General features: G+C 38.0%; 1 protein-coding gene across 3 annotated transcripts in view; it reads left to right on the forward strand.

Moving 5' to 3' along the window:
* SLC39A10 (solute carrier family 39 member 10) overlaps nucleotides 1-18,705 on the forward strand; it is a 143,550-nt gene that overhangs the window by 75,548 nt on the left and 49,297 nt on the right. The window contains exon 1 of one of the 3 annotated variants that reach the window (XM_045480578.1): nucleotides 34-168. The exons of 1 other annotated variant lie outside the window; for it this stretch is intronic. The gene's annotated coding sequence lies outside the window, so the exon portion shown is untranslated. Of the gene's footprint in view, nucleotides 1-33; nucleotides 169-8,078; nucleotides 8,101-18,705 lie in introns of those variants that run through there. One more of the 3 variants, XM_045480580.1, reaches the window with a different exon arrangement.

Genomic DNA, 18,705 nt, shown 5'->3' on the forward strand with positions numbered 1-18,705 from the left:
ACATTCCCTCCCCCAGAACCGGCCCCATGCGCGGCGGAGACTGCGAGTCCCGGGACGGCGGGGGGGTAGAAAGGGAGACAAGAACCGGGGAGTCCGGGCTGGGTCCCTCGGGGATCCGGGCGCTGCAGTCGGCGGCGGCGGCGGCGACGAGCCGGAGCAGAGCGCGCGGTGGGCTGCGCGTGGGGCGCCGCGGCTCCTCGTGTGCGCTCTGGACTGCCGCGGGGTTGGCGGCCGGGAAGCCTTCGTTCCGCGTGCGGGGCCCCGCGCCCGACCCAGCCTCCTGTTGAGGCCGGGGATTCGCGCGAGGAGTGGGGGAGTGACCGCTGGGCGGGCGGGCGGCGGTTGGGGGGCTGCGCGCGGGCGGCCCGGGGGCCGAGGATGGCGTTGCCAGAGGAGGCGGGGACCCTAAGGCCGGAGGGTGGGAGGATCCGCAGTCAGGCCTTAGGGGGACTTGCGGCGGCGACGAATGCCTCGATTTTTCCTGTCCCGTCCTCCCCTCCGGTGGGGTCGGGCGAGGAGCCCCCGGGATGGAGCCTGGGCGCCGCTGTTAGCTGGAGGCTAACGGACGGTGGCGCCTCTGCTCCTGCCGCGGGAGGCCTCGTGGAGGCTTTCCTCCCCCACCAACCGAAAAGCCGAGGCGGGACGCGGGGGAGTTAACATCGAAGCCGGCTGGGGTCCCCGGAGCTGAGGCCTTAGGGTGGGGCTGAGGCTGAGTCGGTGGGGGGAGGCCGGGTGGGCCCGAAGGCGGCGTGGCGGCCCGGGCTTTGTTCCCGAAAGCCCTGCGGCGAGAGCGAAGTGGTCCCGGCTGGGGAAGTGGTAGCAGAACCGCCGCGGCCCCCGCCTGGCTTAGGGGTCTGCTCGGCTCGCTTTTCCCTTGGGATCGCCGAGCGCCCCAGCTAAGACGGGGCCCTGCGTGGGCGCGGGCGATGATGTGGAAAGTCTTCCCGTGGCTTGTGTAAAGCCCGGTTCACGTGGGAGCCTGTCCACATGGGCTGTCTTTTAGGAGTTGGGCGCGAGGAAGAAGTAATCAGCCACAGCAGCAGCCCTCCTCGGAAGGGTCGTTCGCTCAAGTCCCTGTAAAAGAGTGACATAAAGCACGTAGTTTTTTAAAAAGCACGTTATATATACTGGTGGGGCGGTTTTTGTTTTGGTTTTGTTTTACTTTAATGTCTTCTACACTGTTGAGTGCTCTGGTTTATCTTGAAATTGAGTCGTTCTCCATAAAGCAAAACTAGCAGGTGACAGGTTTACATAATTAAGAACAAATAATATACTGGAAAAGATGGAAATTTAGAATGTAGTTAATTGTAATGCACTGAAAGTCTTAAGACTTTATGTACTTTTTTTTTTTTTAAGGGACTTTCCTACAGATTTTGAGTATGAGTCACTTGTTCTAGATTTTGGGGGGTCCATACTAAGACCACTCACATCCCTATACTCGCTGAATATTCCAGTAGGGAGAGAGAAAAAGTGTCAGTGACAAGTGGTATGAAGGAAATAAAACGATATACTGGAGGGATTTTTTTTGTTTTGTTTTTTAATTGCTCGATTAGCCTCAGAATGATGATTCTTTAAATGTGGAATATATAGGATTACAACAGAAACCAACTATATTGAAATAATCAAAATATTAAATATGATGAAGTAATCCATGCTTTAGTAGAGCATTAAATAGGAAGAGTAGTTTCAGGTCTAAAGCCTAATTTTAAACTAGGACTCAGTGGTCTTTAAAGGACTTAATGTGTATGATTTTTTTTTTGGATGAACTATCAGGTACTGCATTTTACTGTGGTTTTGCCTGCATTCATAACTGAAATAACTAAATTTCAGAGATTAAGATGAGAATAGTATTTTTTTTTTTATCCAGATTCACAAAACAATATTATACACAGACTTCTGGTTGACACCCCTGTGCAGGAGTGACTTTGGTGCTACTTTAAAATAAGAGCTTCTCTTAAGAGGTGTCAAATCAGTAACTCGTGTGATGAGCTGTAATTGTTCTTCCCATTGCCAATTTATGTTCCACACTTTACAAGCCAACATGTTTCTTCCCCTTTTTGAGCACCTGATTTTGAAGTACTTTTAGGAGGCTTCAAATTTGGTGTGCAAGTACTACTCTAGGGTTTTTTTTTTTTTTTTTTTTTTAATGTTTTATTTATTTTTGAGACAGAGACAGAGCATGAGCAGGGGAGGGGCAGAGAGAGAGGGAGACACAGGATCTGAAGCAGGCTCCAGGCTCTGAGCCTGACATGGGGCTCGAACTCACCACAAGATCATGACCCGAGCCGAAGTCGGACGCTTAACCTGCTGAGCCACCCAGGCACCCCAAGGGTGTTTTGGTTTTTTTTTTAACTGATTTATGGAGAATAGGATATAGGTGTTAGAGCAAGGGAAATTATTATAAATTATTATTAAAAAGAATTTACTTTGCTATTCATTTTCCTCAAGCTTTAGCCAGTATTGGAAAGAATTTAAGGCTTTGGAGTGAGACTTAACAGTTCAAAACTATGACCCATTATTAACTAGTTTGGTTACTTTGAGCAAGCTGCTTTATCATAATCTTTTATCTATGAACTTGTGCTAAAAAACCTACCTCATGGGTTTACTGTGACCTTTATAAATGACATTATGAAACAAAGGTCTGCAGAAAAACTTAGTTCGGTTTTAACTTCTGTTCTACATACAAATGTTTCAGTTTTGCATTAGTTGAAGGACTGCTTTATGTCTTTAACTCTGATAACTTGGTTACCCCCAGAATGAGATTTAATGGTCTCTACTGGGCCTTTGCCAAGGATAGTTATCCTATTGTTGTTACTTATATGTAATACTCCATAGGTTTTTTTTTTCTGCCTCTCAACATTTTTTTTTTTTAGCTTACAATTACATGTGTACATCTTGTTTTCCCTGCCTGACTAAATTTCTGACTTGGGCACATATTCCATAACTTTCTGTCACATAATGCTCATGACACGTTATTCAGTGAATGCAAAGTTTGCAGGTCAACCTCTTGAATGAAGTTTAAAATTTTAATTGAATGTAACAAAATTTAAACTTAGTATTAGCCCAAGGAAATATTTTGGATAAAAATGTCATTCCTGGTCTCTGTAGTGCCTACTTCAACGGAAATGCCATGGGTTTTGCTTTTATCAAAAGGACATCAACACTAGTGCATTTTTTTTTTTTTTTGTCACTAGTGCATTTTAAACTGATACAAGAGAAATTACCCAGTAGAAACTGGAAAGAAGTATAGGTATTCAAAACAGAAAGCTATCCTTTTTCCTTTATAACAAGTTTTATAACCCTATAAAGTCATCTCTCATTATACTATAATTCTCATTAAAAATATACTAACTTCAGCTTGTAGTTGACGTTAGAAGAATGCCCAGGCTGTCCCAACAGCTTGATGCTGCCGCCTAGTGTTTGATTTCCCTTGAAGTTTTCTTGAGCTTAGCTTCATCGTCCGAAATAAGATCTATTTAATTTAGAATTAGATTCCTTAGTGCTAGATTATATGCAGACTACCATGGGATTTCCTCCACCTGGTTAGTGTTGCTAATAAGATGGGCATGGTCATTTTGAATTGGTTAACTTGATTGCTTTTAGCTGCTAGTTTTACAAGAATGCAGCAAGTTTTGGGTGGAGGTAAAACTGTATAATGCCAAGTTTCCCTGCAAGAATAAATGTGGGGTTTTTAAAAAACAGGAGAAAGGTGTATGTTATAGGTGTATTTTTGAAGTTAGCTTTGTATGTGAATAACAGCAATTTTATTCATCTAATCTGGGTTTATGGTGTGAAAAGAGTAATAGAAAAATTTGTTTTCTGGCTTAATTTAGTCCCATTTAGCTTTGTACTGCCTTGACTGTACTGAAAATAAAATTTGAGAATATTAAACATATGGTGAGTGTTTTTTTTTAATTCAGGTTTATTTTGAACTATGATTTAGAATGATTTCTGAAAAATCTCAAGGATCTGTAATAACCACATTTCCTGTAGTCCTATAAGGTTTCAAATTAGACCAGTTACCAGTATCCTCAACTACTTTTTTTCTTTTTCATTAATTTCTGTTTATAAGTTCTTTGAGTTGACCATGCAGTGATTTTTGAGTTTTTTCCAAAGTAAGCAAATGTATTCTCAATAAAAAAGTTACTACACTCAGAATATTCAAAAATGTACTCAGGTATGAAGGCAATTTACAACTTAAATTGTGAGGTGTTAAATAACAATAGCATTGAAATTACTTCCAACTGTTTAAGAAACCATACTTAATGTTTAGACATGTTAAAACAATAATTTATTCTGTCAAATAGTGTCAAATTTTATTTTGCTATTAAAATGGTTTTTTTGGTTGATAATACAGGGATTGGATATTTAATAGATTTTTAATAGTTGATTTTTTCATGTTAAAAGATGTTATTAGGGGCACCTGGGTGGCTCCGTCTGTTGAGCGGCCAACTTTGGCTCAGGTCATGATCTCGCGGTCCGTGATCTCCAGCCCCGCGTCGGGTTCTGTGCTGACAGCTCGGAGCCTGGAGCCTGCTTCAGATTCTGTGTCTCCCTCTTTCTGCCCCTCCTGTGCTCATGCTCTGTCTTCCTCTCTCAAAAATGAGTAAACATTAAAAAAAAATTAAAAAGATGTTATTAAAATGGGGTGGTGGTGATGGTGGTGGTGGGTGGCAGTGGTTACAGGTTATCAGTATAGGGATAAAACCTAACATTCAAGTATTTAAATTATTTTAACTAAGAGTTAGTGGTAGATGATTTTATAATTAGCTAATTTTATGATTGTAGTTTATAATTATTCATTATATTGTAGATCTTTTACTGCTGAAAGGGAGATAGGAGGTAATACTTGTCCTTGCATTAACATTTCTAACAGCCGTGTTTATACTTAATAATATGTACCCTACTTTTGGGGACCATTCATTCCATTCAAAAAAGAGGTTTTGGGGGATTAGAAAAGTGAATCAGAATGTTGTAGGAAGTATCTTTATCTTACTAATATAGTAAGATTATGTCATGGGACCAGAAATAATAAGAATTACTATGAACTACATATCGAAGAGTTATTTTTAATCCTGTAGTGATTAAGACTTGTCCACCATTGATCACTTCAGTTTCTAGATTTATTTTCATTCATACAGAAATTAGGAAACCTAAATGGTCTTCAGTTGTAGTAATCATGAAGATGTATGTCCCACTGTCCCATTACTTTAATGTCTGTAAATAAAAAATAGTTTCAGTGCCATCACACCCATAAGCTTTTTTCTGATTATTTCACTTTACATATTCTGTGAATTTTTGAGTTTTAAACAAGTGGTTTCCCCTACAGCTGTCTGCTGAATTTGTAATTTAAAAAAATGTATAGATTAAGTCAAGTGTCAACAAGCTATGGCCCACGCACCAAATTAGCCTGCTTTGGTAAATTAAAGATTATTGGAAAACAGCCTCTTCATTCACTTACGTATTGTGTATGGCTGCTTTTGTGTCAGAATGGCAGAATCGTGTACTTAAGAGTCTGCACTGCCCACAATACCTAAAATGTTAATTATTTGAATAGCTTTTTTAAGTCTGCCAACCCCTGGATCCAGTTCTTAATGTTGTGTAATTATTTGATGTGTTGCTGTTATTTAAAATAGTTAAGTTTTCCTAGAACCTATGTGACCTAAAAACTAGTAGGAAGCCAATCGAATAGAAATTTGTAGGTAATGATGTGAGTTCTCATGTGTTTTTCACCTAAATAGTACAAATGCTATTTGTTTCTTGTCCTTGCCATGTTTCCTCTATATGAGGATTAGCGCCTTTCTTATGCTTGGTGTTGGAATATGAAGCCCTTGGCCATCAACCTTGGGTTACCACCTAATTCTGTCAACCGTTTCTTAGGTACCATCTCTTGCAGTTTACCTTCTCTAATTTAAAATTTAAAAGGTGATCGTGTCTTCCTTGTATCTCCTTCAGAACAGAAAATGTGCCATACCGATTTTTATGCCTTAACTCCTTTTTCTCCTCTCCCCTCCTGCCTCTGATAAAGAAACTTTATTTATTGTATACTTATAGGCCTGTGAACAAATGTTTTGGTATAATAACTCTGAAGATGAATCAGTACTTTATTCTGATTATATGCAAAGAAGTATACTTTGTGGTATGTGGTTTTTTTTTGTTTTTTTTTTTTAATTTTATTTTGAGAGAGAGAGTGTGCGCTCACGAGCGTGTGCTGAGGAGTGGCAGAGAGAGAGAGAGAATCTTAAGCAGACTCTATGTCCAGTAGGGAGTCCCATGCAGGGCTGGACCCCATGACCCTGGGAACATGACCTGAGCCAGAATCAAGAGACAGGCGCTCAACCAGTTGAGCCACGCAGGCACACCTGCTCTATGTCTTAGAGGAACAGAACCTTTTGATGGAGGCGGCTGTGGAGAGATTGATTTTATATGCCTTATCAAGATATATAGAATAATATGAGTAGGTATTACATTATAAAACAATGAGATCAGTAAAACAATGTTAGAAAAACATCTCTTGTGTAATTGTAATGTTTATTACGTGACTGTAAAATTATATAAAATGTAGAAAAATTAGGTAGTATATATTCTGTATATTATAAAGTAGTGAGATCATGTTTTCCATTCTAGTGTTATCTTTTTTAGTGTAGAATTTCAACTGACTTCATAACTTGTTAATGTTTGAAACACACTTTTTAAAAAATTTTTTTTTTTAACGTTTATTTATTTTTGAGACAGAGAACATGAACGGGGGAGGGTCAGAGAGAGGGAGACACAGAATCTGAAACAGGCCCCAGGCTCTGAGCTGTCAGCACAGAACCCAAGGCGGGGCTCGAACTCAGGGACCGCGAGATCATGACCTGAGCTGAAGTCGGCCGCTTAACCGACTGAGCCACCCAGGCGCCCCAAGGAACACACTTTTTAAGATGTTTGTTTTAAGTTAGGATACTCTAGTTATTTTCAAATGAAGTGCCAGTGTAAATAGAAAGTTTATTTTCAAGAAAATAATCATACCGAAGTAATAAAAATGAGGAAGGAAGTCAGAAAGATCTGCTAAAATCAAGTAATTGTAAGATTTTGGGAAAAAGGTGCTCTTTAAATTCAGTGTAGGGGTACCTGTGCCGCTCAGTTAAGTGTCTGACTTCAACTCAGGCCATGATCTCACGGTTCGTGGATTTGAGCCCCAAGTCGGGCTCTGTGCTGACAGCTCAGAGCCTGGAGCCTGCTTCAGATTCTGTGTCTCCCTCTCTCTCTCTGCCCCTCCCCTGCTCATGTTCTGTCTCTCAAAAACCAACACTAAAAATATTTAAAAAAATAAATTCACTGTGACATGTAATTTAATTTTCAATTTATAAAACAAACATAGCTTTTCCTAGGAAGATTTTTGCCTAAATACAAGTACTTGAAAATTTATTGAAGATAAAATATAAACTTTCTTAGTTAACAAATAAGTATATGAATATTATATGTTCACTTGATGTTTTTTCCCTAAAAAAGAAACAAATTTAGGGGTCATGTTAATTTTAATTGTAGGTGTTTTTTTTTTTTTTTTAAAGAAGAAAATACTAAAAATAGGGAGAAAAAAACTTCTTAAATTTTAGAAACCATTGAAGAAATTGAAAAAAATTCATAAGTTTCATTGCATGTATATGAAAACATCTATACAGGAAAGGGAAAACATTGTAATCAAAATAAAAAGACACTGCACAGAACTGAAGATATTTTTTTGTAGAATATATGACCAAGTCATATTATTTAAAAGCTCGTATATGTTGGTAAGAATATTGAGAAACCAGGAATAATTATAAAGTATAGATAAAAATAAGGCAAAATTTTTTATTCCAAAATTAATAGTACCAAGTACCAAAGAGAATGCAATGATCATACTGCTGGTGGCAGTATAACCAAACTTAATTTCTGTAGAAACCAATTTGGAAATATGTAACAAGACTTGAAAAGTGTTAACATTTTTTTTGTAGTCTTTCCCTACATCTTGGAATTGCCCAAGCAAGTAACCAAAATTAATAGCACAAATTGAAATTATAATGATTGCGTATTGTGATTAAAACTCTACAAACAAATGCTTGTGAAACTCTTGAAACTGTAAGTAATTCATTTTCTTCCACATGTGACAAAATGTGATTTTGTTAACAAAAGCTTAAGATTTATAATTGCTGGCTTTTATTTTTAGGTTTTTTTTTCCTTTTTTCTTCTTCCCCAGTGAGTAATTGCAACTTGAGTGATTGCAATTTGGTTTATTTAAGCATATTTTTAGTTTTATTCAGTCAAAGTTTTACGTGAATATAAAGTATTAAATAGTCTGTGAGGATTTTAGGGAAAAGGATAAATAAATCAGTCCCTTGTCTTCCTTCTTTTACATTCTTCTGCCTAGAGAGACAAGGGACTTCTTTCGTTTCATTAGTTGATTATCTTGCTAATTCACTGCTATGTCTCCAATGTGTCCATTAATTCTTGTTGATTTTCAATTTAAGTCATTTGTTTAGTGAAGGATGAGGATTTAGCACTCTTCCTCCCCTCTATGTACCTTCTCCCATTTTCTATATCCCTGTGTTTCCAGTACAATTATCCTGTAATTTTTATTTAGAACATTTATATTTTAATGACTATAAATTTTATAATACACAGCTATTACAATAAACTTATTTTTTCTTTTCTGCACAACTGTGTTTTCCTGGCATTAATACTTAATTTCTTTCTTTTTTTTTTTTCCTATGTGCCTGTATGTCACAAAATCTTTCGCAGCTCTATATCTAAATGTAGCTTTGTAAGAAAGGGAATGTGCCCTAGGATGACTGTTTATAGAATGATGTAGTTTTCTTATATGTTGGACATTGTTAAACCTGATAATAAAGATGGATTGATAATTGATAATGAAATTGGTACTTTGCTACTAAAATTAATGTCTTCAGTATTTGAATTACATTTTTGTTAAGATTTTATTAAATGACAGAACTGAATCTTCACTTTGTTCAACAATTAAAAGGACCTTGATGGCTTAAAATAACTAGAAGGACACCTAAAATCACACAGAAAGCTTCCATGGTGGGGATGAAATAGCCTGCATTGTCAGCATCATTAAAACATGTTATAAAAAAATGTAAGAAAAAATGTTGTAAAAAGATTGCCCTGGACATTCTGTGTTTTTTTTGTTGTTGTTGTTGTTTTTTTTCTCTGTCTTCATGGAAAGGAAGGATCATTTTATTGGCAGTGCTTATGGATAACAAGCTGGTGCAAAATAAAGGACATGTAACAGTGATACAAAGAGTCAAGATGAATGTGGTGATAAAAATTTGAGAGTGGCAATAACTATTCTTAGAATGAAGGCAACTGCCAGTGGTGATGAGTCAATTAGGTGTGTGTGCCTCATTCAGGTCCTAAGGTTAACACTCTACATCCTCTTCATGCTGCATGTTATGTTGGTTTATATGCATTTGGAGTGAAAGAGGTTGAAGTCCGTTTACTTCAAGGGTAACTAAAATCATAAACATTTTAGTGGCTTCAAAAGGCATCACGGTATTTTGTGACTGGTAAAGGCCATTACATTTACTAATGTCAGATCAAATATTTGTTCTTTGTATTCACAAGCAGCAGAACAGACACAAGAGTATCATAGGTGGCTTTCAACAGCATGGTTCCAGGCTCCCTGTAATGAAAACTTGAAGAGCAGAGACTTGAGATAGACTTGTTTTGACATCAGTGAGAAAATGTAGGTTTGCACATGAATGCTTAAATACAATAAAGATGGATTTGATATGTTGATGCTTGGTTTGGTACATTGAATGAAGGCTCAAATATTTTTTTTTTTATTTTTAATGTTTGTTTGTTTATTTATTTATTTATTTATTTATTTATTTATTTTCAATGTTTATTTATTTTTGGGACAGAGAGAGACAGAGCATGAACGGGGGAGGGGCAGAGAGAGAGGGAGACACAGAATTGGAAACAGGCTCCAGGCTCTGAGCCATCAGCCCAGAGCCCGACGCGGGGCTTGAACTCACGGATCGCGAGATCGTGACCTGGCTGAAGTCGGACGCTTAACCGACTGAGCCACCCAGGCGCCCCTTTAACGTTTATTTTTGAAAGAGAGTGTGAGTGGGGGAGGGGCAGAAAGAGAGAGAGACACAGAATCTGAAGCAGGCTCCAGGCTCTGAGGTGTCAGCACAGAGCCCAACATGGGGCTCAAAGTCACGAACTGTGAGATCATGACTGGAGCAGAAGTCAGACGCTTAACTACTGAGCCACTCAGGCACTCCGAGGCTCAAATATTTTTATTCTTTCTCTCTTGGTAAAAGTTATTGAAATGGTAGCAGCACTGAATTATGCCCAAGCTCAATTATAGCATGCATCTAACTTTTTGTATTAATGAATCTTAGTGGAAATATCAAGAGATTGTTGGAACTGTGCTATTTTGGGAAGAGCTACATTGGCATTCCAAACTAAAACTATGGCATTATTAGGTATCTGGTGAAGGGAGGAATGAAAAACAAACCTTGAAGCTAAGGACGATTTTGCTCTTCCTGTTGAGAACTCATTACTGAAATAGATTTATACCTTGAAAAGTTATTTTTTTCTTCTGCCTTGAAAAGTTTTGTGATGTCAATGAAACTGGTATGTTGTGATGATTCCTACTCAGGTACTAGTGAATTGGGTGCCTCTTGTAATCTAGAATTGGTCTTGGATGTACTAATGCTGCATGTGCTCTTGAATATTTTTGCACTTGATCTTAGCCAAAAGGCCGAGAAGCGATTGAATATTTTTGATAGCACTCTTTAAAGGAATCAAAACAAAGGGACTTTTTCTCCCTGCTTATATACTTTATGAAAGTTAAGTGAAAGATACATAGAGTCACATCCAGTGGTAGTAACACTGTAGGTTAATATGCTTAATTGTTTTACAAACTTATATATACTTGTTTTACAACCAATTTTATATGCATTAGTTCAAATGATGGATAAATGTAGGTGCTTTCCCCCATTTTGCAGATGAGAAACAGTGACAGTACTGGGATGAATTTAGAGCAAAGGTTTCTGGCCCCTGGTTCTTTACTATGTACAAAAATATTATTCAGTGGGAGTATAGCAGAAATGTGACTTAAAACTGGATACTTGTTATATTACTCTTAATGCTACTTGCACTTAAATAGCATTTAACATCAGTGAAATGAAAAACGTTTAGAGGTCTTACCACTTAAAAAAAAATACACATTTTACTTGGTTGTCATAATTACTGTGAAATAGAACAGGAATTAATATCCCCACTCTGTAAGTTAAGTAATTTGCCCAGCAACTCATAGCAAGTGAGTTGGCAGAGCCAGATCTCTATTTTTGACTCCTAGAGTAGTGTTTCTGCAGTATGCAAACAGTCTCATTGCTTCTCAGCCATTTTGTGTGTACTGCTGTTGAATCACAGAGGGAAACTAAATTGTTATCTGACTACCAGTATTGATAAAGATTAATAAAGTCATTCAGTGGTATAAGTGCCAGTTCATGTGATTCAAGATAAAAATAAAACTAATTTCTGCCATTATTTAAAGAAGTCCTGTAATGAAACCCGTAAAAAAAAATGAAGTCCTTTATGAAATTGAGATACCATGTACATTTATTAAGTGGATTTTCACATTGTTAACTTTAAAGCATGATAAATTTATATAATCGGTTGGGTGTTTTAGTGATTTTTCTTTTGTTTTCTCCTTCATCGATCTTCAAAATACCAATCTAGAGCATTGAAATGGCTAGTTTTAAAACCTTGCTAAGCAATTTATAGTATTTTTCTTATTATTTTGTGATTGTGTTGTGTGCGTATGTATGAGAGAGCAAACTGAGATACAGATCAAAACTTTGGATTCTTTCATTTGGTTTTCATTTTTCTTTTAAAAAATACCAGCTTGAGTATTTTTTTTTTTGAGTATTTTTTTTAAGTCAAATGTTGAGTGATCATACACAGGATATACTTCATTAGTTGGCCTTTCCAGTAACAGCAACCTATTGTTGCCAATAGAATTATTTTAGTGTTTATTAGTTATTTTTCTTATGTCAAGCAATCATTTTGTTAACTAATCTATTGATCATCTTATTGACTTTGTAATATTAACTGTAAGTAATAGACAATTTGTTTTCCCTTTAAAAGTGTTCTGGTAGTATACATTGGTAATTATCTCAGTGTTCTCTACGTTATTTTAAAATATGCTGATGTTGTACAGAGTCCTAGACATTCAGGTTAGAGGACTATCACAAACTTGAACTATCACCTTGATCATGTTGTATATCTTCTCTGGGTCTTAGATTTCTGTGTGTAAAATAAGACTGTTTAGCTAGTATACTTAAATATCTTTTTATCTTAAACTTTCTATGGTTCTGTTATGTCTGTCTATATGAAATAAAGTTAATTGTCTTTAGACAAAATATCTATAGAAATATAATGTTAGCAATTAGTGTATATTTCAGAGTTTGTTCTTGATATAGGTGTTTTATTTAAAAATTTAAAAAGTTGTAATTTGGCACTTTATTCAGGAAAAATTATAATTGAAAGCCTATAATTAAAGATGTTTGTAAGCTTTTATAAAAGAGCTTGGTATGGAGATTATCAGCCCTAATTACTTATGTTTCTTTTAAGTGTAGTCATATAGTGTTTTTTTTTTTTAATATATGAAATTTATTGTCAAATTGGTTTCCATACAATACCCTAGTCATATAGTTTGTTAAGTAAGATCCTTTGGTTACCAATAATACCTTTTTTCTTTGTGGTTAAGAAATGGATTTTCTCTTACATTATTTAAAAATTTTTTTTTTTCAACGTTTATTTATTTTTGGGACAGAGAGAGACAGAGCATGAACGGGGGAGGGGCAGAGAGAGAGGGAGACACAGAATTGGAAACAGGCTCCAGGCTCTGAGCCATCAGCCCACAGAGCCCGACGCGGGGCTCGAACTCACGGACTGCGAGATCGTGACCTGGCTGAAGTCGGACGCTTAACTGACTGCGCCACCCAGGCGCTCCTCTTACATTATTTTTAAGTGCATGTGACACTGGTAAAATTAGGTCTATAGTTTAAGTTATGTAAGTATCAGTATATTGGTTTTGAAAATGTACTGTTATTATATAAGCTGTTATCATTGGGAAAACCAAGTGAACAGTGCATGGAAACTGAACTGTTTTTATAACCTATTATCTTAAATTATTTTAAAATAAATTAAAAAATAAATTTGTCTCTGGAGATGGTTAAATATAGGTCTGTTTCTACAAGCTGTATACTGAGGATTTTACTAATTGGAAATTGAAATACACTTTTTTTTTTAAGGTTTTATTTTTAAGTAAATTCTATAGCCAACATGGGGCTTGAACTCACAACCTCCATAGCAAGGGTTGTGCGCTCCACCCACTGAGCCGGCCAAGCGCCCCTGAAGTATATAGTCTTTATATATACTTTACATAAGGATTTTTAAAAAGTATATATACTTTACATAAGGATTAAAAATTGTTTTCTCTCAAGTAAAACATACCTCCAGCAAAGTACCCAAATGTTAAGTATAAACTTTGACAAATTTTCATGAAGTGAACACACCCATGTAACCAGCATCTAAGAAATAGAGCATTAGGGGCGCCTGGGTGGCGCAGTCGGTTAAGCGTCCGACTTCAGCCAGGTCACGATCTCGCGGTCCGGGAGTTCGAGCCCCGCGTCAGGCTCTGGGCTGATGGCTCAGAGCCTGGAGCCTGTTTCCGATTCTGTGTCTCCCTCTCTCTCTGCCCCTCCCCCGTTCATGCTCTGTCTCTCTCTGTCCCAAAAATAAATAAACGTTGAAAAAAAAAATTAAAGAAATAGAGCATTAACAGCAGCCCAGAATTCCCCTCATGACTTCTCCCTGCCACTTCCCATACCGAATTACAACCACTACCTTCACTAAATATATAGTTCTGACGCTAATGTTGAAATATTAGTGACTTTTACAGAAAAATATTGGTAGATCTCATTTTTATTTGCATTTAAAGCAAAATATTTCCATGAGAAATTGTGTAATTGATTAGCACAGTGATTGTTATTTAATTGTGAATTAACCTGACCCTTACTGTAGAAATTATACAATGATGGAATATTTAAACTTTTAACCAATGATATACTGGAAATCAGTAACAAGATGAAATGAAAATTGAACGTGTAATGGCAACTGCTCGTTCAGAATCCATTCATCCTTTCTGGTGCAGTAGGATCATTCATAGATGTCTTACCCAGAAGGCTCGGGTAAACAACTAGATATATTTGCTGAAGTGGAAAACTAACACATTGTCAATGCACAGAAACTTAGAAAACTCCAAAACACACAAAAAAAGAGACAATAGAATATCTTGGCTTGGGCAAAGCTCAGTCCTACAAAGGCCAGTATTTAGGGTTGCATGATAAATGGACTTAGGCGACATATCCTCCATTCCTTCTTGACAGAAAGGATCCTCTTTTTGCTGTGGTTAGAAAAGGATCCTTAACCTCCATGGAATGCTTGAGAAACTCCTGGATAAGTTGTGATTGAGGCTGTATGTGCCAGTCTCCTTAGAGCTGATTGAGGCCATGTGACTAAGTTCTTGCTATTGGAGTATTAGAAGTGATACATGCAATGTCTGCTTCATTTGCTGCTAAAGAAATTTCTGTACCTGGACTTCATTTTTTTCTGTTTTACTAATGTTTGGAATAGCACTCATGTAAGGCTGATGTATCTGATTGATTGGAGTGGAGGTGCTCACAGACCTGGAGCAGTCATCTTGGACTGTTTTGTTGTTGTTGTTTTTTAATTTGTTTATTTGGGGCGGGGGGGGGGTGGGTAGAGGCTTCACGCAAGTGGGGAGAGGGGCAGAGAACAAGCAGGGAGGGAGAGAATCCTAAGCAGGCTCCATGCTGTCAGCACAGAGCCCAGCACGGCACTCAAGATCCCATGAACTGTAAGATCATGACTTAAGCCAAAATCAAGAGTTGGACGCTTAACCGACTGAGCCATCCAGGTGCCCTGTCTTGGACTGTTTTTGATGGAGAAATAAACTTGAGTGTTTCTTAAGCCATTGCTCTTTTGGGAGAGGTTCTTTGCAGTAGCTGTTTGGTCTATGCTAACTAATTCATACTTCATCCAAATGACTCTCAAAGCACACATTTGCTGTAGCAGTTCTGAACTAAAGTTGGAAAGTTTATGAATGATTTAAACACATAACACAGGTTTAAAATTACATGTCACTCGTGCTTGCATTCCTATGATCGCTTACATGTAAATAATTAGAGGAGTCAAGATATTTAGAATTCTTGGCAATAAATAGAGTACTATACACTTAAAACATGACAAATGAAAATTTAAATCTCACATAGACCATCTGGTTTTTGTGTTTCATGTGAAACTGGTAACCAAAGAGTTAATGGGACGAGCAAGCACAGCTGCAGCTTTAACCCAGACCTTTTATTTTGTTTGTCTTTAAATATCCCTGACTCTCCTCTTTGAGGGAGGCAGATTTGAGCCTTCCTCTCTTGTTGCCTTGTCTCCTTGTTTGACTGCCTTTCAAATAAACCCTTTCCTGGCTGTATACTCAGTGTTGCAGTGATTGGCTTTGCTGTGCATTGGGCATATGAACTTGCGTTCAGTTACAGATTTGGCAAGCCAACTGGGCGCTCTTTGCCTCTGGTTTGTTGGTCCCCAGTCAGTAATAGAAGTCTGATGACAAGTCCAGGCAGCTGCCTTGGCTCTTTTTCCTGGGGACCATCCCCAGAGCCCCACCCCAACAGGGCATCATTGACTTTTGGTGCTTAATTTAGCCCTTGTGGCAAGGAAACCATTTTTGGTTTGGACGGATGTCTATTGGTAAGTGCTTCATGTGCCATGCTTGGCCTGTGAGCTTATTTCTTCCTTCTCTTTGGTTTGGCTTCGATTTTTTTCTCTCATTTGATTACCTCCAAGTAGGGAGTTTTGGTTCTCTTAACCTTTTCTTGCTTAAAGAATGGCTAACTAGGAAGTCATTTGGTTCCGTTGGTGAAGTCTTACTTTTGAGGAGGAACCAGTGCTCACAGAGGTGCTATGGACTTCATTTGGTTTGTTTGTTGCTGCAGCTTTTGGTATCTTTGGACAAAACTGGCCATATTCTAATTGGAAAATGGGAAATGACAATTCATATCCCACATGTAGACCTTTGGGTTGTAGTCTCCAAAATTGGACAATGTTTACTTACGAATCTATGGAAAGAAAAAAAATCATCTTTTTGTAACACTGCTTGGCCACAATATTTATTTGACTCCAGAGAAAATGATTAATTAATGGACCCATAAATTATAATACCATCTTCCAATTAGATTTGGTTTTTTTGTGTGTGGGGTTTTTTATTTTAAGTTTATTTGGAGAGCCAGAGAGAGAGAGAGAGAGTACATGGGTGAAGGAGGGGCGGAGAGAGAGGGAGAGACTCCCAAGCAGGTTCCACATTGTCAGCATGGAGCCTCACTCGGGGCCAGTCCCATGAGCTGTGAGATAATGATCTGAGCCAAAACAAAGAGTTGGATGCTCAATGAGCATGCTCAATGCTTAATGTCGGAAGTACCCCATATTTGGAATTGGTTTTTCTATCTGTTAGAAATAAGTTTTTTAGATTTATGGTCTAAATTTTTAAACAGAGGTTTTTCTTTATCTTCGAACTGCCTACAAAAAAACCCTCTGTATTTGCCTTTAGAATCTCGTTGCCACCTTGGCTAAATAGGTAAGTTTTGTGATGATCTGTAATCCTATTTAAAAAACCAGTTTTTTAATGTTTATTTTTGAGAGGTAAACAAAGTGCAGGCAGGGGAAGGGCAGAGAAAGAGGGAGACACAGAATCTGAAGCAGACTCCAGGCTCTGAGCTGTCAGCACAGAGCCCTACGCGGGGCTCAAACCCACGAACTGTGAGATCATGGCCTGAGCTGAAGTTGGTCACTTAACTGACTGAGCCACCCAGGTGCTCCAGATCTGTAATCCTATTTTAAGCGTCTTCTTTAAAACCTGATATTTCTATTTTCCCAAATTCAAGTAATTAACTCCCTTCCCTTCCCTTCCTTTCCCTTCCTTTCCTTTTTTCTTTTCTTTCAGAGAGAGTGCATGTGCCCGTGAGTAGGGGAGTGGGGGGCAGGGGAAGAGAGAGAAAGAAAGAAAGAAAGAAAGAAAGAAAGAATCCCAAGCAGGCTTCACACTCAGCACAGAGCCTGATGCAGGGCTCAGTCTCACAAACTGAGATTATGACCTGAGCTGGAATCAAGAGTCAGATGCTTAACTGACTGAGCCACCCAGGTGCACCCCCCCCCCAAATTCAACTTCTAAATGAAGTCTTTTTGACTAATGAGTCTAGTTTATTTGGTATATCAAATTACATGAGAAGCATTATCAAAGAAGATGATAAACCTTCTTAGGTTATATTGTATAGGTAAATGCTATAGCTGTTCCGGAAATTATGTAAAATTCCTAATGAAAGTTTTCATATATCCTCATATAATGTCATCACTTGTAATTTTAATTACTGAAGTGTCCCAGAATTTCCTTGTTAATTGCATTGTAATGACAAATACCTGATACCTTTAACAGATCATAAAATTAAACCAAGAATTCCCAGAACTAGTGAGAAAACTGCATTGTTTTTTGTGGAGATGAGGGTGACTTTAGAGAGAAGTTATGTTTCAGTAGTGCACCTTGGTGGATGTTAGATTCCAGTTCTGATTAACTATCTTTGTTGTTTTCCTATAAAACTGGTCTGGATCCTGAATTCTTCTGTTTTTCTCAAATGTCTGGCTAAGACCCTCCAAACTAACATTTCTAATTTTCTCCTTTTCTCTTCACTTGGAATCATTGAGAACTAAAACTGCCCTTTTTTTTCCGAAGCCCTGCAAACTGAAGCTAGACACTTTGAGGTATACTTCAGAGAAAATTGCCACAACAGCTCATGTTTAGACAGTCTTCATGCCTGTTGCTGTATGGGCCATTCAGATCACCAGAGATATACAGATAATTGAGCAAGTTTATCCCAGCTGTCCTTATTTGACAGATCTGCTGTTGGAACATCCAGATCTTAAGATGTTCACAGAAGCAGTTTTATGGATCAAGGATAAAGAAGAACACTGGATGCAGTGGTAACCTATCAGCTATTATTCATTGCCAAGATCACCAGAAATTAGACTGCTTGATTGCTCAAGGGAACAGGTGGGCCTATCAAGCTGCCAAGCTGGCACCTCAGAAAGATTCTAAAACCCTCTGTAATGGCTTTAGTACGAGACATAGACTTAACTAAGTATCAACCCCAGTACTCTTCTGAAGACCTAAAAGAGGTGGAGAATGGGATTTTGGACACATTACTGGCACTAAAGCCAGCTGGAAATACAATGATAGGAGACAATCCTTATCCCAGAACATCTCATGGAAAAAATAGTCATATTCACCAAAGCACCCCACATGGGTGAGATTGTTACTTTTCAGTGGATCCAGAAGTACATTGTAGGTCCCAATCTTTAGAGAACCATCAAAAAGTCCGAAATGTGACATTTGTGATGAAAACAATCATAAGACTGGGCCCCCACCATTTCTAAAAGGTGTACCACTTAGAGTTATCAAACCTAAAGAAGACTGGCAGGTAGACTTTCCTATGATACTACAAACAACAAGTGATTTTTGATATTTGCTAATATATTTTTTTTTTTTAACGTTTATTTTTATTT

This window comes from Leopardus geoffroyi, chromosome C1 (assembly GCF_018350155.1).
Source record: "Leopardus geoffroyi isolate Oge1 chromosome C1, O.geoffroyi_Oge1_pat1.0, whole genome shotgun sequence".
Classification (NCBI taxonomy): domain Eukaryota; kingdom Metazoa; phylum Chordata; class Mammalia; order Carnivora; family Felidae; genus Leopardus; species Leopardus geoffroyi.